The sequence below is a fragment of the Ursus arctos genome, unplaced genomic scaffold (genome assembly GCF_023065955.2).
Source record: "Ursus arctos isolate Adak ecotype North America unplaced genomic scaffold, UrsArc2.0 scaffold_13, whole genome shotgun sequence".
Lineage (NCBI taxonomy): Eukaryota > Metazoa > Chordata > Mammalia > Carnivora > Ursidae > Ursus > Ursus arctos.
The window spans coordinates 28,399,585-28,425,781 of NW_026622797.1; the positions used below are offsets into that span (position 1 = coordinate 28,399,585).

At 35.4% G+C, this 26,197-nt stretch overlaps 1 protein-coding gene across 6 annotated transcripts in view; it reads left to right on the forward strand.

Moving 5' to 3' along the window:
- HBS1L (HBS1 like translational GTPase) overlaps window positions 1–26,197 on the forward strand; it is an 82,178-nt gene that overhangs the window by 19,963 nt on the left and 36,018 nt on the right. The window contains exon 1 of one of the 6 annotated variants that reach the window (XM_057311028.1): window positions 7,514–7,537. The exons of the other annotated variants lie outside the window; for them this stretch is intronic. The gene's annotated coding sequence lies outside the window, so the exon portion shown is untranslated. Of the gene's footprint in view, window positions 1–7,513; window positions 7,538–26,197 lie in introns of those variants that run through there. 6 annotated transcript variants of the gene reach the window in all.

Consider the following 26,197-nt stretch of genomic DNA (forward strand, 5'->3'; position numbering starts at 1 on the left):
TAGAAAGTGGATTTCTAAGCCAAAAAATATGTACTTCAAATTTTTGATAGATACTACCTAATTATCTTTAGCAGAGGTTGTACTGATTTCCTTCTCACAAGTTTGTCAGTGTTTCTCTTCAGCTTCTCACAGATATGGTTATTACTCTTTTTGGTATTACACCAACCTGATAATTAGAAAATATTTTTCCATTTATTATTTGTCTTCATTAGAGTGAAGGTAACTGCTTTATTGTATATTTAAGTCTATTTGTATTTCTTCTTCTTGGAACTGTCTTTTCTTAATTTGTCCATTTTTCTGCTTGTTATCTTTCATAATGACTTTTTGTGTGTGTGTGTGTATACATGCAATGGATGTATGTATTGTATACACACATGCATACATACACATGTATTTAAATGGTAAAGAAATCAGTCCTTTGTTATATGCATGGAAAATACTTTTTCTGATTCCCAGCTTGTTCTTGTGAGACAGAATTTTAATTTTAATACATTCAAATGCATTGATCTTTCTCTTAAAGGTTTTTGTTTGAAAGTTCTGTTCCACTACAGGATAATTTTTTAAAACATTATTCATTTTTTCTAATATATTTGACATTTGACAGATTCTTCTTCTTCTTCTTCTTCTTCTTTTTTTTTTCAACACCTTTGAATCTTTGATCCAGCTGCCATTAGGGAGTAACAAGGAATCCAGTTTCTTCATCAGCATCCTTTGTCTTTTCAACAGCTGGTTTTGTAACGGTACCTTTTGTTGAATTACATATCCCTTTTCTGTCTTAACCTTATTTGAACTGTCACCTTTGACATGCACTAAGTTTGTCTCTGTTTTGGGACTCTACTGTTCCACTTCTTTGTCTTGTTTTGTGCCAGTAGCAGATTTTTCATTACTGTAGCAATTACACAATTTCGATTATGTTTTGTAGGCTATCTTGTTTCTTCTTTCCTTTTTCATAGTTCCCGTGAGTTATCTCATTTGGAAACAGCTTGTCCAATTTTCTGAAAAAAATCCAGTTGTAATTGTTATTAAGATATTAAATGTCATCAGAAGCTTTGTGGAGAAAATATACTGTCTTTATAGGTGGCAAAAGGCTTTTGACATTACATTATTAAAAGTTAAACTTTATTTAATAGATTTTCTAGTAGACTTGTAATATTGGTACAATCCTAGTTGGTCATGGTAGGTTGTACTTTTAGTGTGGTGGATTTTATTTGCTAATATTTTATTCAGAATTATTCCATCTATTCATAAATTTAATTTGCAGTTGTATGTATGTGTTTGGGTTTTGGTTTCTCTTTGTGATGGTTTTATAGAGAACTTAGAGTTTTTCTTTATCCTTAACTAATTTAAAGAGCATTGAAATTATTCCTTTCATCAAAGGATTTGTCTTTCTCAATGTTCTAGGGTCAGTTTGAATGTTTTGTTTTCTTAGAAAATCGTCTTCATCCAGGTTGACAGATGTATTTGTTTAGCATTATAGCAAACATTGTCTTATTTTTTTAGATTCTTATATGCAGTTACATCTCTATTCTTATTTTAATTGTTTTTGGTAGTTTAATAAAACTACTATTTAAGTAATCTCCACACCCCACATGGGGCTCAAACTTAGGTCCCCGAGATCAAGAGTTGCAGGCTCATCAGACTGAGCCACCAGGCACCCCAATCTCTGTTCTTATTTTAAATACTGTTTTCTTCCCTCTACTTTACTCCTCCCCTCTGCCTTTTTTTTTTTCCTATTGATTTTTTTTTTTTAATTATCTTTGTTTTATTTCCCAAAGATTGGTTCCTGGGTTAATAATTAGCTCTACTGGTATTTTTTCATTAGTTTGTGAGCTTATCTGTTTATTACCAAATCTGTTTTCCATTTTTTTCTACCTTTGTGAGTGGAACATTTAACTTAAATGCATTTTTAATTCTTTATCTTAGAAGTTACTTTTAATTTATGAGATTGCAAACACAGAAGAATTCAGAAAGTAATGTGACAATCACTCGTGGACCCATCATTTAGTTTCAGATCTCTCTCTGTTATAAGAAATAAATTGTTAGATCGGAGTCCTAGCTCTACCCTTTCCTTATTCTTCCCCACTGCCTTGTAGTACGTGTGCATTGTTCACATTCTGTCTCATTTACTTAGGTCTCTGAAGTTACAGTTTTCCTATGGATACTGCATTTGCTGTGGCTCATGGGTTCTCTTAGAATCGTTATTTTCTGGGTTCTTTTAGTTACTGTTATTTTCTGGATAATTTGCAGTTTTGATTCTGATTTCCTCTTTAAGCCAAGAATCTGAAAGAATTTTAAAATTTCCAGGTTGTTATGGGAGTTTTTTTGTTTTTTGTTTTTTGTTATGATTACTGGTTTCATTGTACTGTTACCAGAGAATGTGGTCTATGCCCTTTACATTGAAGTATATTGAGGTTTTTCTTTGAGGCCCGATGTAGTTTTAGAATGGTTTCATGGGCACTTGTCAAAAGAGTATGCATTCTGTCTGAAGAATACAAAATATGATACATTTCTGTTATTTTTTGGTTTTTATTTTTTTAAAGATTTTATTTGAGAAAGAGGGAGAAGCAGGAGTGGCACTGAGGGGCAGGTGGAGAGAAAAAGGAAGAAGCAGACTCCCCACTGAGCAGGGAGCCTACACAGGGCTCCATCCCTTGACCCTGGAATCATGAAAAGGCAGATGCTTCACTGTCTGAGCTACCCAGGCACTCCTTGTTAGTTACTTTTTAAATTGTTACAGGGTTCAGTATTCTTACTGAAATTGTTTCCTTAATTGGTAGTTATAAGCTGAGAGAGGTAAGTTAAAATGTAATAAGATCCTTGCATTTTATTTCATCTTACTACTTACAGGTTTTACCCTATGCCTTTTGATAGATGGAGACACATGATCTTTCTGTGGATTTGAAGTTTAGTTTTCATTAATGAAAAGTTCCTCTATGATTTGTTTTATGCTTTTTGACTTAAATTCAATTTGCTTAATGTCATGATTGCTGCTTTCTCTAAGTTGTATTTGTTCATCCTTTTGCTTTTAGTGTTTTGAATCACTTTGGTTTAGTTGTGCCTCCTGTAGATGTGTGTAATTGCGTTTGTCAGAGACTGTTTAATAGGTGAGTTTTTCTCGTTTATGGGAATGATAGGGTGGATAGAACGCTTTCTGTGATATGTGGTCTGTATTTTGACTTGGTATGTACTCTGATAACTTGGAGATTTGTACTGTCTTTGTAACATAATAACATACTTAAACTTTTAAAATTTGCCAACCCTTAAAGGTATGTGTTGATGTCATTATGAAGGATGAAGAAATTAATTTACACTTCACCTCCACTCTGTTTCTCATAATTTTGTTGATATTTTAAGTTCTTATTTATACCTTTTATAATATGTTTAAACTTCTACTAATTGAATTATTAAGTTTAAACAGTTAATTTAATGAGTCCTGGATTTAAAAGTTGAGCTCAGCAAAGTTACACTTTCTCATATTTGCCCCCCTCTCTCTTTTTGTTCTATATTTTTAGTCATATTTTTTATTGCCAAGATTTATAGCATTTTTATTTTATTCTGTCTTGAAAGCTTCCATAGTTTCAAACCAACCGTAGTTATTTTAAAACAGATTTCTCATGATTAGGCTTCTGTTTGTATCATTTGACTTTGACATTTGGTTTGACAGATCACTTTCCCCTCCTTGCAAAATATACGTGTGAAATATTTCGCAAATTTTTGAATATTTGAAAGTGATTCTATGGCCTATATTTTAGTGACAAATTGACAAATAATGGTTTTGTGTCCTTCTTTCTTTTGTGGAGGGCTTTGCAGACACTGCTGTACCGTTTTCTAATGTTGTATGTTGCTGGCTAGTCTAATTCTGCTGCTTTTAGTGCGGCTTTTATTTCTCCAGTATTTTTCCCTTCCTCTGTATTTCTGAGTTCTGCAGACTTGCTTTCCAACTTTTTCTCCTGGTGTTTTTATCATCTTCTCTTTTATCCTTAGTGTTCTCTTTCTCTCTCTTACTGCTCTCCCCCGCCCTCCCCCCCCCCCGTGTGTGTGTGTGTGTGTGTGTGTGTGTGTGTTTTGGGAGAAAAATGGAATAGAAACTAGAAATTTTTTCCTTAAAGCACGGGATCAGATTAAACACCTCCCTTCCAACTGTAGAGCTAGACTGAGTTGAGAGACTCATGAATAAGGCAGACCTTGTACCAAAGATTTAAATGCTTAGATATAATGATTCCACTTGTCCATATCACCCCGACCTGATCATGACATACTGCTGAACAATATAGAAGGAAACCTATTCGTCATTTAGAGAATTTTTCAATGTTTTTGTACTTTTAGAATTTTGGAACGGGAACTTAATACTTGTGTGAAAATTAGCCTTTTATTATGGTTTAATGAAATCAGAACTCTGATGTCTAAAATAATGCATTAAATGTCAGTGTGTGTCCTTAATTCAGATAACATTTTAGTTCATTTTGTTGACATACGTAATACGGAAAATCACCAATAGCAAATTTAAATGACCTTCAAATGGGTTATTTGTCTAATTTTGTTATACATTAATATGAGTGGACTGCTAAAAGAGCATATATTTAGGGAGTAAAATCCTGGGACAATCTTTTAGTTTTCTGATGGTGTTTTCCTTGTTACCTTAAATCTACCAAGGGAGAAAACACTCTCCAAAACTGAGTAACACAGACTCTTTTTGTTGTTGTTACAAAAACATCCAAGTTGAGATACATATAGTATTGTTTGAAAGGAGACTTCTTGGCAGAAAAATCTTAATATTTATCTTTACAATTGTATGAGTAGTCAACCTAACGTGGAAGAAAAATAGCTTTTTACATGGATATTGTGTGATTGAGGTTTAACTCTTTGATGGCTGTTGAGGCTTTTTCTAACATTGCGTTTATTTCTCTCTCTTTTTTTTTTTTAAGAAAAATAGTTGGCCTAAAAAACAGTAAGCATTAAGAAAAATGGTTGGTCTGCAAGTCTGGTAAAGGAATCATATGTAATTTAATGGTTTTTACAGTTCTTAAAATTGATATTTCCATTGCCTTACAAATAAAGTAGGCAGTAATTATTTAAATTAATTAGATCATTCAAAGAACTGATTGTTTAAAAGTGTTGGAGGCTTTGGAGAAATGTATTTCAATAGCGTACTTTATAGTAGAGCTACTATTTTTGGTAAGGTTTGTCTTAAGTAATATTGGGTTGCCCATACTGTTTAGAAATCTATTCATTTTCCTTTGAATTTCATCTTGTTTTCCCTTCATTTGGAAAATAAACTCTAATTTTACATAGTGAGGTGGTATTTTCTAGCATCACTTTGCTAGTTTTGTAATGTTAATACTCTATTAACAGTCTTCGTATAGTATGTCTGTATTCTACTATTTGAATATCTGTAAATATAATTCATAACTATACTCAATATTTTCATATTCTTGAGTCTTAATGGTAGGTTGTTCACTTAGAAAAGGTACAAGGAATTAAAGATAAAAGCAGAGTTGTAAATGCGCCTGCAACAGAATCATTTTTTTCCTACGTCTTTATTGTGCTGTATTTGTCTTTTCGACATTACCCAGCTATAAATGGAAGAGAAAGTGACATTAGATTTTTAGGAGTAGATGCAGCCTCCTCTTTCTTCTCAGAGCGTATTGCAAAATTTTTATCCTTGTCCTGAGAACAAATCCCAGTTTTAATTTGAAAAGTCTGTATTACAAAGAAAACTTACTAATATGAGATGTTATGAACACTTTTATGTGAACTTTTAGTAATGTGCTTAAAATACATATTTCATTTTACTTTAATCCTTTGTTGTAAGGAGTTTAAAATAGGCATATTTAATTTAAACTACAGCATTTTTGATGTCCCTTTAAAATATCTTTTTCTTTGAAAATTTTTTTTCACTAGTTTATCATTAAGTAATTTTATTCAAGCAGTTAGAAGAATTTTATACTTGTACAGAAAACTTCAGAATTAATTGACTTTCTGCTTTAAAATTATGTGGGCTTTTGAAAGGAAGTGGTTTATTTCGCTGAAGAAACTCATCTGGTTCAGAATGTTTTCAGATAGGTCTTAAGATTCTCTTTGTATGTACACCTACACTGGAAAAACTTAAACACTAATTGCTTAATTTAAAAATAATTTGCTTGAGACTTTCAAAACAGCTTACCTTCTTGATAGAGCCAGTACCATACAAGAATTGCATGAATGCTAAATACAGAGTTTTCTCTTAGGCCTAATTACATTTTTTTTAAACCATAGAAATTATAATCTGATTACAGGCGTATACTTCCATGTTTCATTCTCAGACAATTCTTTTGGCTTTTGAGTCCTTAATGTGTGTACATACTAAGCATTGCTGAGTACTTCAGCAAGGAGTAGAATGGAAGCGAATGACAAAATTCATTTTAGCCAGTATTTAATTTTCATGTTCACTTTTCATCAGAAAAGCATGTGGTAGCCATTGGAGACATAGATCTAGGTCACCGACTTTCCCGTGGAGCTCTGTAGTAGCTCCGGTATTCTCCTGGTCAGCAGGAGAATCTGTGAGTTAGGTGGAAGAAACTGAGGCCCAAATAAAATAAATAATTTGACTTAATTTCACATGAGTATTGAGAGGCAAATTGTAACTCAAACTGAGTTCTTTTGAACTCCAGTGCTTTTTTCATGGTTACATTGTACTTGCAACAAAGTTTTATATTGTAATAATTTAACCTTGTTTGGTGTTTGTTGATAAGTATCTTAAGGATAAAATTAAATCCCTTGTTAGGGAAATCAGCTTCATCATCAGTGAGGTATTCAAAATTTACTTCCAAGTATTTTTTGCCGGTATGACTTAACTAAGAGACATGGCATTCATGTATAGAGAATTGGTATCAATTTCCAGATCCTTGCCAATGAGCAGTCCTAAGAAGTGAAGGCCTTTTCTCATTTACTTAATTTTTAATCGCTTTGTGGTCTTCCATTTCTTGAGCAACAATTCTGTTTGATTTAAAATCTTGAAAAATTAAATTTTTTATAGTTGCCAGTGTCGTGCCATTTTAAGGCAAAAGCTTAAATAAATAATAGTGTTCATTGAGTAAAACTAAAAAATTCAAATGAGGTAATGAAAGAAAAAACATGTACCTAATCCCATTATCCAGAATTTAGAGTTATTAGCATTTTGATGCATTTAAGCAATAACAGTAGACAATGAACACTTACATGCTGAATATTGTACTAACTTTTTATCTCATCTCCTTTAATATTCACAATAATCATGTAGAGTAGGGATTTTTTTAAAATAGATTTTATTTATTTGGGGGGAGGCACATGGATGGGAGGAGGGAGGGAGCTGCAAAAGGAGAGGGAAAAGCAGGCTCCCTGCTGAGCAGGGCATGATCCCTGAGCCTAAGGCAGACGCTTAACTGAATGAGCCACCCAGGCACCCCATGTAAGGATTCTTTTTATCCTAGCTTTACACCTGGAGGATGTGAAGCTCAAAAATGACGAGACATCTTGCTCTAGGCCACAAAACTAGTACATGGTGAAACCAGCATTCCAAGTAAGATGCTTCTAATACCAATGTCTTTCTCTCTGTTATGTATTGATTGTGTATCTGTTTCTGTATAGAGAGAATTTTAGTCTTTTTTTTTTTTTTAAATGGGACCACACATCACTTTTTAAACACATTTTAACTTAGTCATATATACTTAAAATTTTTAAAAAAATTTGTTCAATTTTATTTTTAATTGGGGTAAAATAACACATAAAGTTTACCATAGTAACCATTTTTTAATATGCCCTCTCATGCTTATTGCAGCATTATCCGTAATAGTCAAGGAGACAACCACGTTAACCATTTTTAAGTGTACAGTTCAGTAATGTTAAGTAAATTCATGGTATTTTGCAGCCAATCTCCAGAACTTTTTCATCTTGCAAAACTGAAACTCGATACTCAAAACAGCTCTTCATTTTCCCCGCCCCCCGCCCCTAGCAACGATCCATAGACTTTTTTTTTTTGTATGCCAGCAAATTTAGGTTTTCATAGTATTCTGTTATTTAAATCACTTACTCTAGGAACTTAAGGTTTTCAACGTATTACAAAAAATGCTTTGGCAAACATTTTGTACATTTGTGTGTTTTTTCAATTCTGTTATAAAAGGTATTTATAGAGTAGTATTGGATAGAGTAGCTGGCTAAAAAGTTATGGACATTTTTAATGCTTTTTGCTACATATTATGAAGTTACCCTTTAGAAAGATTGTACTAATTTACTTCTTACATTTAATTTTTAATCATAGTAACATTTCTAACGTTATTTTGTAAAGGATAATTATATTTCACTGGTGGATTATATATTTGTATTAACGTTTTGTTTCATTAATAGACTGGATAAGAGTCAGAGATGGTGACTTATTTTATGCCATTTTTGGGAGGCTTGCTGTGATGACAGTCACCTGTGTGTTCCTGAAAATTTTATCTGTGCTGCATTGTGCATGCTGTTGGCATTTTATAAAATACCACTTATTCTTGAGAAAACAGTACCTAACTTGGAAGTTTCTATGAGAAGGAAAATGATGTGCTGTTGGCTCAGTGTATGGCACATAGAAAATGCTCAACAAGTGCTGAGTGATTTAGTTCAGAGAAATGAAGTGCTCTTTCACTACCAACTAAGAAGCAAGTGCAGTTAAAAGGTGATTATATTAGGGACGCCTGTGTGGCTCAGTCACCCAAGTGTCTCCCTTCGGCTCAGGTCATGATCCTAGGGTCCTGGGATTGAGCCCCACATCGGGCTCCCAGCTCAGCGAGGAGCCTGCTTCTCCCTCTCCCTCTGCCTGCCGCTCCCCTCAGCTTGTGCTCTCTCTCTCTCTGACAAATAAATAAATATATATTTTTAAAGGTGATTATATTGAAGTCTAATGTATTGGGGTGCTTAAATGACTTCTTTTTTTTTTTTAAAACCAGTTAACATAGCATATCATTAGTTTTAGTGGTAGAGTTCAGTGATTCATCAGTTGCATACAACACCCTGTGCTCATTGCATCAAGTGCCCTCCAGCCCTTGACTTTTTTAGGCTTTTTTTCCCCCATCATTCATGATGTTTTCATTTAAGCCCCTTTTTGCTCTTCTCTCTACTTAGCCATTTTTAATAGCCTGATAGAGATTCTTCTATATATTTCTTTATTTTCACGTAATATGTAAAAATAGACACACATATAGGGATTTTTCATTAATGTTTTATCAAAATACTATCATTTTCCTTATAATACATTGTCAACTAGGATATTTCCAGCTTATTTTTTTGGTGATTTTATAATATTCCATGATGTGGCTATGCTACAATTTATTAAAAATTTACCGTATTGAAGGGCATTCATTTTATTTCTGATTTTTGTTTCTATGAAGAGCGCTGTTTGTAGAACATCTACAAACATATCTTTATGAGCCAAGGCTTTTGATGTTATGAGATAGATATCCTATAGCGGGATTGCTATGTTGAAAAGTGTATCGTTTGCTTTAAATAGGTATTGACCATTCTTTATGAAAGTTATTGCATGTCATCCCTTTTCCAGCAGTAGGTAATTAGTACTTTTCTTGATTTGGGCAGTCTGACAAGTGAGAAGTTAATGTATTATTGCTACTTTAATTTGCATGTCTGTGATCATTACTGAAGTCAAGTATGTTCATATATTCATTTGCCATTTGGACTTGTTCTGTGGACTGCTAATCGTATCCTTTGTCCATTTTAATTAGGTTGTCTTTTCCTTATTAATTTGAATTACAGACACTAATGTAAAAAATTATTGTTGAAATTTAGTTGACATACAATGTTGTATTACTTTCAAGTGTACAGCATAATGATTGAACAATTCTATACATTACTCAGTGCTCACCACAGTAAGTGTAATCAACATCTGTCACCATGTGACATTATTATTGACTTTATTGCCTGTGCTCTACTTTTCATCTCCATTACTATTTATTTTATAACTGGAAGTTTGTACCTCTTAATCTCCTTCCTTACCTATCTCCCCACCCACCTCTCCTCTGGCAACCATGTATCTGAGAGGTGTTTTTTGTTCATTTGTGTTTTAGATTCCACATATAAGTGAAATCATGTGGTGTTTGTCTTTTCTCTGACTTAGTTCACTTAGCATAACATTCTCTAGGTCTATCCGTGTTGTTGCAAATAGCAAGATTTCATTCATTTATTATGGTTGAATAATATTCCTGTGTGTGTGTGTGTGTGTGTGTGTGTATATGTATGTGTATTACATCTTTATCCATTCATCGATTGACGGACACTTGGGTTGTTTCCATGTCTGGGCTATTGTAAATAATGCTGCAATAAACATCACAATGCGTAAATCTTTTCAAATTAATGTGTTTGTTTTCTTTGAGTAAATACCCAGTAGTGGAATTACTGTATCATATGGTATTTCTATTTTTAATTTTTTGAGGAGCCTCCATACTGTTTTCCACAGTGGTTGCACCAGTTTGCATTCCCAACAACTGTGCACAAGGGTTCCCTTTTCTCCACATCCTTGTCAGCACTTGTTATGTCTTGTCTTTTGGATACTAGCCATTCTGACAGGTGTGAAGTGATGCTTCATTGTGGGTTTGATTTGCATTTCCCTGATCATGAGTGATGTTGAGCATCTTTTCATGTGTCTGTTGGCCATTTGTATGTCTTTGGAAAAATGTTCAGGTCTTCTGCCTGTTTTTTAATCAGATTGTTTTTTGGTGTTATGTGAGTTCTTTATATATTTTGGATATTAACCCCTTATCGGATATTATCGCTTTCAAATATCTTCTCCCTGAGGTTTCTTTTTCATTTTGTTGGTGGTTTCCTTCACTGTTACTTTGGTGTAGTCCCAGTAGTTTATTTTTGTTTTTGCTTCCCTTGCCTAAAGAGGCATATCCATAAATATGTGGCTAAGGACAGTGTCTAAGAGATAAGTTTTTTTAGTCCAATGCATTGTAAGTAATTTTCCCAGTCTTTATTTTTTTTAATCATCTCTCTTTCTACAGAAAAATTTAAAAACTTTATGTCACTATATCTGTCTTTTTAACTTACTAAGTTCCAGTCTGGGATTTAAAAAAAACTCCAAAAACTCAGTCTCTAGGTTATAAACATACTAAAATTTCTTTTGAGAGAATTATGTGAATTTTTTTATGTTTGACTTCTAATTCTTCTAAAATTTATTTTTGTGTGGTATGTAAAGAAGGGTCAGACTTCATTTTCTTCCAGATTTTCAATGCGTCAGCTTTATGCCGTGATCAGTAGTGTGTGGTACAGTAGTAGGGGATAGTAGCTCTCAAATTAGGTCAGTATTGTTTTGCAAACTCGCTCTTTCATTTGTTATCTGCAGGACTTGGTAAAGTGACTGGATTTTTCTGGGACTGTCTTTGAAATAGCAATAATGTTATCTACTTCAAATGTATTATGATTTATTGAACCCAGCTTCTACCATAGAGTAGTCTCTTAAAACAGTGCTGGTTTCCCTTACCTTCTTCCTTTTACTAATTACTCTAAAATTCATTACATTTATTATAAGGGAATTATTTCTGTATATGGGTAAAGTTCGATATTACTAGGTCTTCTTAAATCATTTGGGAATGACTCTTGGTCCCACATATGAATTCACGATGATGTCTGCAGTTAGTATATGACCTTTTGTATATCCTTTTAAAACTTCAGTTTTTTTAGAATTATTCAGTGCAGTAGCCTCTTCCTGTCTTTAAGGTCATTTTCTTGGAAGATCCCAAAGGTAGAATTTAGGAAAGAAATTGAAGATTAGGTGGGAATAAGGATTAGGTTGAACCTGTGTAGGCCGGGATATGTGTACATATGTGTGTATGTTATAGTCATTAAAATAAAACAGTGTGAACACCATCTAGGTAATGGGAATATTAATGAAATTTTATGCCTTTTATGTTTGATTAATACAGTTTAATATTTACTTATCATCTCTTTTTAAGTTGGACCTCTTTCTTGATGTTTTTAACAAGGTTCTTGTAAACTTTTTTCCATTATTTCAGCTCATATCTGTACTATGAGACTTTTCCTCGTACCTTTTCCTCTGTCCAAATGCTTAGTGTTTTTCTGATTTTATGACTGAAAGTTGATTCTCACTCCTAGTTTCCACAGTAATTTGGAGAAGAGCACTGTTAACTTGTGTAGATTTCTTGGATTTATATTTCATTTGAACCACTTATTAGCTTTGTGCCTTTAGCAAATTACTTATCCTTGTGTGTCACAAGTTCCTCATTTGCAAAATTAGGATAATTTATTTTTTAGGGTAGTTACGATGTTAAATGAAATGCTGTAGTAAGCCATTATAGCATGTCTTGGCTCATAGTAGGAACTCATTAAATTTAGTTATTCTGCATTGTTGAAGAGGTGTTTCTCAAATATACATTCATGCCTAAATTGAAGATGTGAAGTATTAAGAAGATTTGTTAGGAAGAGTCTCAAGGGTAGATAATCCCAGGGATAGGAATACAGATGAGGTTTCTCAGGGAGAGTTTAGAATAAGTGAGAGGAGGTCTAGGAAAGAATGGTTAGGGACACTTGATTTATTTTTTGAAATATACAATTTTATTCTATAAAATAAAAAGGCTTTGTTCCTAATTCTGGTCTAACAAAATTTTTATCACAGCAATATTAACAAAATGTAAATGGCTTGTTTAAAAGGAAAATTATTAGTAATGTAGTATTGTCTTTATTCTTTAACTCTTGAAGTAGCAAGAATTTTATTGCTATGGAATGGTTAAAGTACCATATTTTAAATTTGTTACATATATTAGATTTTAAATTTTGTGGATGCTACTTGAAGATATATAATCTAAAGTAATATACAGGTTGAAATCTGTTCATCTAAAGTTTTTTAATTTTTAAAGATTGCTGGCTCAGCAATATTTAAATTGAAATCTGATCCCAATGGATATTTTGGGGTAAAACTTTTTCTTCTGTGTGATAGCAGGTGATGGTACATGGGGGATTTGATGAGGCAAATTTTGCTGTGTAAAAGATGTTTTAAAGTGAAAAAATAATTCATACTGAATAAATCACAGTCTGTGCAGCTGTAATATTGGAGGAAGTGGTTTATTCTCTGTAACCTAGTTGATCTACTTTTTGAATGTACATCTGGTAACTAGAATTTAAATATGTAGTCAGATTCACTGAAACGATTTCATATCTGAAGTAGTTGAAATAGTTGTTTTTCATTGAAAATTTAACACTGGTTTCTTTGAAATTTTGAAAATCTTATTTTTGTATGTGAGTGTACCTGTATGTACTGGTGTATTTCAAACATTTTTAAGAACAATAATGATTGATGGCAAAAAGTATACTTACCTGGAACTCCCCCCCTCCACTCTTTTTTCTTTCTAAGTAATCTTAAATGTTTTTTAAACTCAAGGTGTTTTGATTCGAATGACTTTAAATTGTAAATTTGTCTTACATTCAGAATCTGTTGTAGATTTATTTTGAATGTTCCTATCTTAATCTTATAAATACAAAGAATTATTTTCTCCTTTTGAAATCTTTCAAATCACCTATTCACCTATTTTTCTCAGTATCAAAGTAATGTATCTTTAATGTAGTAAAAGGGAAGAAGTCACTCATGATTTTCTTATCTAAGATAATAGTTTTGTGTTTTGCCATATTTTTTTCATTTTTTTCTATGCATATTCTTTATCTTATTAAGGTTTTTATATACAATTATTATACATAAAATTTTGTATCCTGTATTTTCCTTCTTTACATTTTATATCTCTGTGCACACATTTTTAAATGTAGAATCAATTTACATATCCCAGTTTGATTCAGTGAATACTTGAAAAACATTGATTAAAAAATTGTGAAAAGCATTTTTAATTTAAAACAAAAACTAGTGTTTTATATTAGTGTTTTTACATCTTTGTAGGTACTGTTCAAGTTTGAAATTACTTAATGCCATCAGATAAACAAGCCTACAGTTTAAACACGTCCCCTGTAATATTTCTCATGTTTAGTTACGGATTTTACGTGGGGAAAAAAAAACCAAACACACCTTGGTTATTTTTAATTGGGTTTAAAAGTATTATTTCCTAGATAAGTTTTCATTAACTAGTACCCTGTTTGATGTGCCTGATAGTATTAAAAGTGTTAAAAACTTTAACAGTTGGTGTTATTTAGAGATTAATTATATATATATATATATATATATATATATATATATATATATATATATATATAATTATGAGAGAGTCTCACTGAATAGGCTAACTAGTTATTTTTAAGAATAGGATTATGAGGGCAGGAACCTTAAAAGGTCATCTGAACTAATTTCCTGACTTGAGGCAGATCTTCAAACATCTTTTTAGTTATGAACCTGAAACCAGTCAAAAGAGGTAGGTGGTTATAATTTGCAAAGAATGTTAATCTGGGTTGGTCAAATTGTTTAACTTACATGAACCTCACTTCTTCATTTATAAAATTATTTTTACACCAGATAAATTATTCTCAGTTATTTTTCTGTCTCAGGACATCTGAGAGATACAGCACTTTGTCAGCATCAGTATCTTACAGTGACAAGGGTTTTCGAAGGAAGAGGGGCAAGGATGGTCTTGTTCTTTCCATCCACGTCCTCCTCCCAAGCTGAGAATCACTGGCTTAGAGAATATATTTTTCCATCTATAAAATTATGTAATCTTACTAAATATTTGCATGCCTAGTATGTATGTGCTAGGTACTGGACTGGATGTTGTGGAAAACATCAAAAACTACCCTTTTGGAGCTCATAGGTTAGTTGGAGAGGTAAGGCATATACTTTGTATTGATATTTTACAGTATAGTCAGAAAACAACATATGCAATATGAGAATATACAGTAAAGGTTTTTGACTTCAAGTCATATCATTTTGGTCTGGAGTTATCATTGGTAAGAATTGGGGAGTATCATGTATGACCTAAAATTGATAGCCTTATGCTGTGATGTATGCTTTAGAGCCTAAGTGTCACTTTGCCTTCCTAAAATCAGCATCAGCAAAAGGTTGAGGAGGTAGTATGCATGTGTTATTAGGGGAAGACTAGCCTACCCTTCCAGTTTCCCATTGGAATTTAAAATTGTATCAAACAAACTTCTTTGGTAAGCAGAGAAAGATTTAACTACTAGGCTCTAACCAAATAGATTCTTTGGAGATTTTGAAACGCAAACATGAAATCAGAATTACTGATTCTAACAACTTATCTGAAGCATGTGAGTAGATCTGAATGATTAACCTCACTTAAAATCACAAAATCATGATCTTGACAAAGCATTAACAGTTTATAGAGACACTTGATTGAGCAGTTTTTGTATACATTTAACTTCAAAATAAACCTGGTTCAATAATCTTGGGAAAATCAAGCCCATGAAGTCTGGAGGAGGTGTAACCAGAAACGGGAAAGGGGAACATGTCTTGGAAGCAGCCGGGAGAAAAGAAGCAAAATTTCCATTAATTAGGCATGTGATCTTTAGAAATCTACTTAAAATTTTCATCTGTAAAATGAGGGACTGGGCCACGTGACTTCTAAAAATACAGCCACAACATTGCCTGGTTCCATGAATCTAGATTCCATGTCAGGATTCTACAAGGAATGCGAATACTTATTTTCCGCCTGCCCTTTATTAGTCTGAGTTCCACCATTGCCTGCCTGCTCAGCCTTCCCTTTCTGTAAGCTGCCTCATCCGTTCCCAGGTCATACGTTGCTTCCCGTGTTTTAATTGGGGCTCTCCTTTCTTCTGCTCTGCAAACGTGATTATCCAGGTTTCTATCCAATTTCTCTTCACCTTGAAAGACTCTCAGACCCAGTGTGTTCTATATTCATATTTAATTTAGAGTCCTAGGGATTAAGAGCTCGATTTTTTGCCTCCCTGACATTTAGTTCATCATCATGATGTACGGATGTATTTTTCTCTCCTGCCTCTTTCTTCTTACACACTCTGTGTGCTGTGGTACTTGCTCAGCTGTAGTCATAGCACTTCTCTCCTGCAAAATTCTCTTTAATTTCATTGTCTGTATTTTCTTTCAGTCTTGTCTGTCTACATGTCCGTCACATTTAGAATGAAAGTTACCTGAAAACAGAGACTATTACTCATCTTTGTGTCCCCAGTGCCAAGAACATGTTATAATTTAACTTGCAAAACTCTATAAAGAGCTGAGATAGTATCTAAGCAGTGTTTAAAAAAATAATTTGGTGGCAATCCCCGTCTATTTAGGAGGAAGCAGTTTCTCTATGGACTGTTGTAATTTTGCACTTGATGAAAGGACCAATCAAGACAATTAGGCACTGATAGCAGATTTCTCTTAGGTCTCGGGAATGTATTTTCTGTTTGGTAATGACATAACCATCTGCTCTTTCTTCCTTGCTAGAAAACTTGGGAACTATTACTTGTCTGACCTGCCTGCATACATCCAGGCATCAAGCAGTTCTAATTTTACCCTGTAATAGCTTGGATTTCATTGTCTCCGTTGTCTGATCTTGGGTCAGTGCATAGAATTTCTTACATGTGTTGAGACAACAGTCTTCTAACTGTTCTCTCTCCAGTCTTGCCTTCACAATCCATTTTCCATGCTGTGGTCCGAATAAGTTGGTCCGAATAAGTTTTAAAAGCTTGGATATTTTATTCCAATACTTTAATTCTGTTAGTGGGTCTTCTTGTATTTCAAAATCAAGTTAAATTCCTAAATGTTATACATGACCCTAAATATGTTGCATGCTTTTTTATTCTTATATCTTACCCACTTAACCTCTTTCCTGTGCCCCAGCCATGCTGATCTACCAGCGGTCATACTGTTTCAGGCATTGTGTCTTATTTTCCCAATCCCTTTTTCCTTATTTTGTCCTCCAAGATTCTTTAGAAATATTTTAAAGGAAACCTTGCCTAATTCTTTCACTGTGGATGGGTCGGCACCTTTCCTGTACACTCATTGTGCCTGCATTGTCACAGTTCACATGGTAGTATGTGTGTTACCTCTAGTAGACTTCTGTTTCTTGAGCATGGGAATGATGTCATACTGCTTCATCTGTTTATCCTAGTACTTAGCACAGTGTCACACAGTTGGCATATTTTTTCTCCCCATCATTAATTAATATGTGATTGCCAGAGAGTACTATGTATCTGTGGATTCCCTGGTATCAAATGAGGAAAAGGAAGTTGGTATTTTGGTGATATCAGAGACTCACAGACGGCTGCTTTCTGTCGTTACTATGAAGCACTGAATACCTAATATGTATCAGGCGTTGCTCTAAGCACTTTGACTTATTTACATCTCGTAACGTCCCTACCAGGTAGATTCTATAATTGCTATTTTGTAGATGAGGAACCTAAGCACAGAGAGAAGTTAAATAACTCACTTGAAGTCACATAGCAGAGCCTGGATTCCACCTAGGCTGTTTTGCAGCAGAGTCCATGTCTTACCTACTTCACCAAACTCTGAGTGGTAAATTGGAGGATTTTGACACGGAGTAGTTATGGGGGTTCTCCTTTGGGAACATGAAAGTGTGCAAATGTATCTACAGGTACTTTTTCTGTTGCCAGTTACGTGGAGGAGACGTGTGTCTACCTCATAGGCTCTCAGTAAATCTTTGTAGGATGATTCTGAGAGTGTTTGATCGTACAGTGCTAAAGCTGGCCTCTGTGATTCCCGTATTATTAAGAAGCCTTGGCTTCCTTGTATTAATAATTTTCATGAAAATAATGGTATTCGCATGAACATGGAAATAGCATGGGCCATGGCCGTGGTTTTGAGAAAATAAGAGTGTGTGTGGGGGCCAGAAAATTCCAGTCCGCTTATGGGAGTAGTAGGGAAGAGATGAGTCTTGAAAGGTAAATCAGCCATGAGATCCTAAGGGCTTGACCTACAGGTGGGAAAGGAAAGAAAAGGACAAATTTGAGAAATGTTTATGAGGAAAAAGTAAATAGAGTTAGTATTAATTGTATATAGAGATTTCGAGAAAAGGAAGAAGCAGATAACAACTGTGGACAGGAAAAGGCAGTTGATCATTTCGTGGGCAAGAGGATGAGTTGGGAGATGGTCTGTGCATTTGAGATGGTGATTGTAGGGTATAGAATATGTATTTAATTCTTTTCTAATAACCATTGAGCAGTACTTAGCTGGAGGTGATTTTGGACCACAGGGGACACTTGGCTGTGTCTGTAGACACTCTGGGGGTGCTGCTAAACATCTTGTGGTGGGGATGCCAGCTCCCCCCAGCAGAGAAATTTCCTGCCCCGAAATATCAGTAGTACCAACGCTGGGAAACCCTGCTGTAGAGCACACGAGGAGTGCAGGATAGATTTTATCATGACATTGCTCAAAGAAGTCACATCGATGATGCCCTTTTAGTTGTCACCCGTATTCCTTTAGAAATTTGAAAGAACTACCAGGAAATGATTGTGTTTGCTCAGTTCAATCAGCGAACATGTGTAAGTGACATACAAAGTATCAAATATTTAGGTTGCAGAAAGAGAGAAATACAAAATGTGCAGCCCTTACTGTCAAGGAGCTTCGGAGTCTAGACAAGGGGATGGCTTGACACAAAAGGCAAAACTGTTCATAGTGTTTCTTTCAGCTTAGTAGAGCATTCTGAATATACAGTTGTCATTGAATGGCGGACTGGATGAACTTTGCACTTTTGTTTCCAAACACGACCTTTTCAGTAGTGTGTGGCATTCAGGATCATTGATGGAGATTGGGTTGTGGTGTGCTGATTCTAAGTGTTACTGTCACGTAGGATTTTACTTTATTAAATTCTAAGAAAAATCAAGAGCGTCTCTGAAGAATAGTGTAGAAAGAAATTTTTAGTGTTTTGAAGTATTTGTTTTAATTTGAATGCTTTTCACTTAAACATTTTTTTAAAAATTTTATTTGAGAGAGAGCACAAACTGGGGGTGAGGCAGCAGACTCCCTGCTGAGCCCGGAGCCCTACACAGGCTGGAACCCAGGACTCTGAGATCGTGACCCGAGCTGAAATCAGATGCTTAACCGACTGAGACACCCAGGCGCCCCTTCACTTAAACATTTTTAATTATAAAGATAATATAGTTGTATCATAGAAGTATATAAATTTGGAAAGAAAGTTATTTCCTTTTCAATGTCACTCTCTAGACATAATCGCTTTTAAAAGTTCACTTCCGTTCTTGCAGACTTTTTAATACCAAAAATATAATGATATAGCATCTTTGCTATATAATATTGCAGTTGCTTTTTCCACTTAATGTGTTATGTTTCCTTTTCATGAGTATAGGTTTACTACTTTTATATCTGAAGCCAACTATTCCATTATTTACATGCATCGTAATTTGTTTAACCATTCCCTTCCTGATGTACACCCACCTTTTTTCCCCATTACAGACAGCACCACAGTAAACAGTCTTGTTCATATATCGTTGCACAGTCCTGTCAATATTTCTGTAGAACACATTGCCAGGAGTATAATGTACACAGTAAAATTTTTTATTTTATCACATTTTTCCTTGCCAAAAGTACACCAGGCTGTGCTTTTGCCGACAGTGTCAGATAGCACTCTTCTTCCTCTTTCCCTTGGCAACTCTAGATGCTAGGAGAAAAGTAGAATATTTCTACTTATTCCTCTGCCCTCTCTCCCCCTCTGTCCTCCCTCTTCCACCACCTCCTCTTTTTAGTCCTCTCCTTAGTCCCCCTCCCATCCGTGTCTCACCTTTCCTCTGCTACACCTTTCTTTGACATGTGTATCTTGACCCGGTTCTTTTATTGTTCATTTTTTTTCTGAGTTGCTTTCTCTTGTTGGTTTGTAGGAGCTCTTTTATTATATATATTAACCCCTTGTATATATTTCCCTACATACTTTATGTTCCCTTGTGGTGTCTTTAATCAGGGAGAAATTTTTAAATTTTTATATAAAACTTGTTAGTCTTATTGAAAGATTATAAATATATTTTTTAAAGGAAATATTTTTTTAAGTTTTATTTATTTATTTGAGAGAGAGAGAGCACAAGCAGGGGAGAGGGGCAGAGGGAAGGGGAGAAACAGGCTCTCTGATGAGCAGGGAGCCTGTTGTGGGGCTCTATCCCAGGACCCTGGGATCATGACCTGAGCCGAAGATAGACGCTTAACTGACTGAGCCACCTAGGTGCCCCAGAAATACATTTTTATATTTTTCTTTTTTATATTCATATCTTTGATCAATAAGGAATTTATATATGATATATCATAGACAAATGATAGAACATTTCTTTAAATGAATGGCCAGTATTCCCAATACAACATGGAATAACCCATCCTTTTCCCACTGATTTGAAATATCACTTTGCATATACTGAATTTCTACTTGTAACTATATGTATATTCTTATATATTTTTCTATATACTCAAATGCTATTCTTATGTATTCCAAATATAAATACATTCCTATTGGTCCATTTGCAGATGCTCTATTCTCTTTCATCAAGCTATTCTTATACCCCATTTTAATTTACTCCAGCTTTATAGGAGTTCTTGATATCTGGTAGTTCAAGTCCCCTATTATTATTCTTAATTTAAAATTGTATTGGTCATTCTCTCACATTTACTCTTCCAGATGAACTTCAGCATCAACTTGGCTTGTTTCTCCCCAAAATACTCCCTTTGGATTTTGTACTACTGGATCATTCTTTTTGTTATTGTTGTTATGTACTCTTGAAATTTACTTGCGTGACACTTATGCAAATAAAAACAAACAAAAAAACTTGGGCTGGGGCGCCTGGGTGGCTCAGTTATTAAGCATTGGCCTTCGGCTCTGGGCATGATCCCAGGGTCCTGGGATCGAGCCCCTCATCGGGTTCCCAGCTCTGCCGGGAGCCTGCTTCTTCCTCTCCCACTCCCCCTGCTTGTGTTCCCCTCTCTCGCTGGCTGTCTCTCTCTGTCAAAAAAAAAAAAAAAAAAAATCTGGGCTCGATCTAAAGGTAAGGTACACTTTTGTGTTACTGTCTGTCTGTGACAAAGCCCAGTCTTTTTCAGATTTTTTTTTGCCTGGTTGACCCTTAAATATGCTTTGTCTCAAATTATTTTTGCCTCCTCTTTCTTTTTCAGGGTCATGTCAAATTTCATTTTGTTGAGACTTTCCTAATTAGGTGCATACTTTGAATTCTCTTGCTTAGTGTGTCTATAACTCATCTCTACTATAATTACCTCTCAGGGTAGTGTATAAGCCATTTGAGAATAGCCACCATGCAATTCATATCTTTTTTAAAACTCAGTTATGTCACAGGCCAGGGTCGTATAGCCTTTGTCAAATCAACCGATGTGACCTCAGTTTTCCTAAAGTAAAGTAGGTATAATTATACCTACTCCGCATGGTTGCTATGAAGGTAAAAGAGCATGTAAGCACCTAACAGGAGAGCATGCGAGAGTGCCCATAGTAGGGCCAGTTTGGCTTTCTAGAATGCAGATCTCTAAACATTAGGGGGTGGCTGCTATTAAGTGCAAGTAATAGAGAGTAAATTGAGGTTATTGTCCAAAGAAGAGATCAAAGATAACTTGCAAAAGCAATAGAGACCATCTGATGTCTTCAAAGTGTAAACTCTTAGGGGTTAATTATTAAACTCTATTGAATGTTTGTTGTGGGTAGAACACTGTTGTCATGTGCTGTGGACTATGTGAATATATGTATAGGACAGTTACTACCCTCCCAAGAGCTGGTAGTCTAATATTGAGTGTGCTTTAAGACCAATGAAATAAATTAGAGGCAGGTAAATCATGTGGATATGCAAGCTTATGTTTTCAGTAAATTCAGCAAGAGTATGACAGTTGTGTAGTGCTGGGCAGATTGAGCTTTGTATCCTTTAAAAGGCATATACATTGAAAAAGATCTTCAGAACAAGAAACCTAGATAATTTTGTATTCAAGAGAAAACTGTGACACTGCAATTTAGATCTCAGTCGAGAAAGGAAGCGGTGGAGCCCCGGAGGAAGCAGCCCATCAAGGAGTAACTACAGGGACAAAAGAAGGCTTTGATTTAGAGACAACTGGAGTATGAGAAAGGTGAATTGGACAGGTAGGGTGAGATGATTAAGTGCGGGTCCTGCCACTTACTATGAAGTCACTTAATTTCCTTGTGTCATTTTTTTTGGTCTATAAAATAAGCAGGTTAGGCTTGCTCAACTGGGGAGGCTGTTTTTTTCATCCAAATGAAAAATCAAAATGATGATTGATTCTCGTCCATCTCCTAGAGCCTGAACACTAGTCACTAATATGTAAATCTTCAAAATGCGTATCTTTTTGTGACTGGGTTTTACATGACTTGAGGGAGGATGTTGATTATTTTCCTTTGGAATGGCACCTTTTACTTTTACCTCCTAATGGGCTATTTGATTTAAAAATAATTTTAGTGGTTTGGGAGTCATAGACATATATTGGACTAGAAATCACTTATTTCATTGTAACAGACGGTCCCCCACTTACAGTGGTTCTACTTAGATGTTTTGACTTTACAGTGGTGTCGAAGTGATATGCATTCAGTACAAACCATACCTTGAATTTGAATGTGGTGCGATCTTCCCTCGTGATGCTGGGCAGTGGCCGCGAGCTGCAGCTTCCAGTCCGTCACCTGATCACGGGGGTCGACAGCCAATATGCTTAGAGCCATTCTGTACCCACACAGCCATTCTGTTTTTCACTTTCAGTACAGTAGTCAGTAAATTACATGGGATCCTCAGCACTTTACTAAAAAGTAGGCTTTGCATTAGATGAGTTTTCCCAGCCATAGGCCAATGTAAGCGTTCCGAGCATGTTTAAAGGAGGCTGGCTAAGCTGTGAGGTTCTGTAGGGTAGGTGTGTTAAATGCATTTTCAGCCTACGGTATTTTCAGCTTATGATGGGTTTATTGGCATGTGACCCCACTGTAAGTTGAGGAAGATTTGTAGATGAGAAAACTGAAAGTAGCGAAATTAAGGGAACCGCTCAAGCTGTAAGGTAGGTGGTAGCTAAGTAGTGGCAGAGCAGGACCCAGAATCCACGCTTCTTTTTTCTGTGCAAGTATTCATTCCATACTGACATTTTTTTGGACTTTCTGAAAATTTAATGCTCCGTTTTTTGAGGTGGTTATGCAGTGAATGAATTTCTAGCTGGTTGGGGAAAATGGCAGAACACAGTAAATATTTCATACTTTTATGTGATGGATTCAAATTCTCATATGTATCTCTTGGTGATCCGTGACTGGTTATTTTAGTTATTAGTTCACTTCTGACCTATTTGTAGATTTTGCCTGCCATTGGCGTGATGGTAATTATGAGAGGAACTTTGTAATGTGGTTGGAGAAGTGCAAGTGTATCACATTGCTGTTGACAAGAGCTCAGTGGAAAATTTATGGAATGTATCTTTTATCTTTGTGGATAACACCAAATTGAAATTAACATATTTCCAAAATAGCCCAAGTCAAGTTTCTCTCTCAAGGGGAGGGTTCTAGAGTTGGAATTACTGAACCCCTTGAAATAGCGTGCAAAATTTTGTGTGTATGGTGCATTTTTCTGGCAAGCGTGTCCCATTGTTTTTGTGAGCTTTTTCAAAGGGGTGTGTGACCTAAATAAAAAGATTTCAGAACCACTGGTTTAATGGGTGAAATTCAGATCTATAATACTAGACTTATTTTACTCTGAGAAAAAAAAGACTTTCACTTAACCAAATTTTTGAATTACTACATCTTGTGTTTGATGTCTTATATATAAGAATCGCTAGAAATGAAAAGAATATATATTTATTGCATCCCCAGAAATACTATGGGGTCATATTCTGATTTTTGTGCTTAAGACCTTCTATGTCATTTTAGTTTTTGTTTTTGTTTTTTTTTTTAAGTCAGAAGTACAGTTTTTCAGTGTACTAAATGTGTACGAAATGGAATTAGTCCTGGATAGCCTGGATTGAGACATTTTTGTGCTTTTTGGGTCTTTCCCCTATTCTTTTGACAGAGGCCAAAATCTACCATGCCTCTTCTCCTTGCCTTAGGATGTCCTCCCTTTCTACACACACCACCACCACCATCAATGCAGTGTATCCTCCTTTTTCATCCCTGTCTCATCTCTCACTCCTTTCTACTTTTGCTATAACTTTGAAACTGCTTTTTCCATAAAAAAACCCTCTGTAATTCTCCATCTGTTTTCCAAGTGGTTTTTCCACTTCTTGCCTTACTTCACTTGTATTCTCTCAAACCTCAGGGTCTGGAATGTCAACTTTGTTCTCTTTGCTGCCTTTTCCAATCCATTATTCCATCATTCTTTTTGTTTGTTTCCCTGAAATTCCTGCTCCTTTGAGATTCCCATCTTTTGCCTAAATCCTCACTGCTATCATTTATTGAACAACCTCATGCCCACTCTTCCTTGTTCATTGAATACTGGCAGTTGGCTTACAGTTTTCTTCTTCACCTTCAGCTCTTGATGATGATAGCTTACTTGTCCATCAGTGTGGAAAAACACCAACAAATGCCACATGTGGACTTTGAGTTCCTTGACCACTTGATTTCCACTGACCTTCACTTCCTCAGCAATTCACTCCAATTCCCCTCCATCAGAATCATGAATTCACAGTCCTGTTCTGACCACGACCACCTCATTGTGCTTCTCAGATCATGACCTTTTCTTGACCTGTGGACCTCTCTTCTCTATCCCCGTGCATCAGTACTCTGCCTTTGTCATTTTATTTGTTTAATCCCACTTAGGATTCATGATTGATAATTTCAATAACTTTTCCTCCCATTTTGCCAATACCTTTACCTGCCTTATTTCTCTGCTTTCTCCTTGCACCTATTGGGTAGAAACATAACCCTGAATGAAGCAGTTAGTCTTCGTTGTGCCTGTTCCTAAATGGCTGAGCATTGGTAGAAAAAATCACAAAGGAAGATTGATTCCCTTATAAATACATTATCACAGATCTTTTTAAAAGATGTTTTTATTTGAGTGTAGTTGACCCACAATGTTACATTACCTTCAGGTGTTATCACAGATCTTAAGTGGGCCTTCAGTACTGTTCAACAATTCTTTGTGCAAAGATTATTGGAAACGATTTGCTTCACCAGTCCTTTTACTTTCTTGTTCACCCTCAGTCTCACCAGGTAACTAACTGGTGACAGAGAAAACGTTTGCTATTTGCAGAGAAAATAGAAGCTAACCATTATGAATTGTCATCTTCTAGCTCCTCAGTACACAAACCTACCTCCTATTACAGTAAAAAGAGCCCTTCGCCTGTCAACGTTTAGATTTGGCCTGTGCTTCATATCACGTCCCTTTCTGCCTTCTCAGGAATTCTAAAATATCTAATGTGATCTTTTCTCTTCCTAATATTTTCAACCAGTCCCTCTCAGTTCTATCCTTTCTATCAGCTGACCCTTTTGCTATCATTCTACCATAGCCCTCCCTTTCCAGCCAAACTTTTTAAGTGAGTCATTTGCCCATATCTGTAATCGCTCATCTAAAGCCCTTGGGACCAGCGTTGACTGAGAGATCAGAAGTTTTGGGATTTAGAAAAGCATCACCATGCTTGTACTACCTATGGTGTGATAACCTCAGTGGGATGGGGAGTAGCACCCTATAATTATCACATTGTGATTTCTGACCTTGAAATGTATGGCTTTTCACTTTAAGTGGGATAAATAACGGCTACAAATAGCTTTCATGTCAGTCCAGGTCAGGTTTTGCTTCCAAATTAAAACGAAAACCTTAATTTTCCAGAGCTTTCAGGTTTTGGAATTTCGAATAAGAGATTGTGGCCAGGTACTGCCTCTGTTTTCTCATCTTCACTTTTTTTTTTTTTTAAACCCACTGTGGCTTTTCCTTCTCTCACTTCTCTCAGATGGCTCTTACTGACTCTACCGATGACCTTCATTTGAAGCGATCATGTCACTAGTGAATGTTTCTCCAGGCTCAGGTGGTGCCACCTCCATCAAACACTCTTCTCCCAGCTTCCTTGGCACCTCCGACCCCGGCCTTCCTCAGTCACCCTTTTGCAGGCTCATTGTCCTCTATCTTGTGATTAAAGGCTGGATTTCTTTCAAGGCCCTGTCCTAGGACCACTTCTGTTCTTACTCTCTATTCACTCGCTTTGTGATCTCACTTAGGTCTGTGCCTTCGACTACTAATTATGTGCTGATGAATCACAGATAGACGCTCCAGCCCACACCTCTCCTTGAGCTTGACTCTGTCTTTTCCTCTCTTCTTCCCGTCACTTGCTTACATCGTTTTGGTG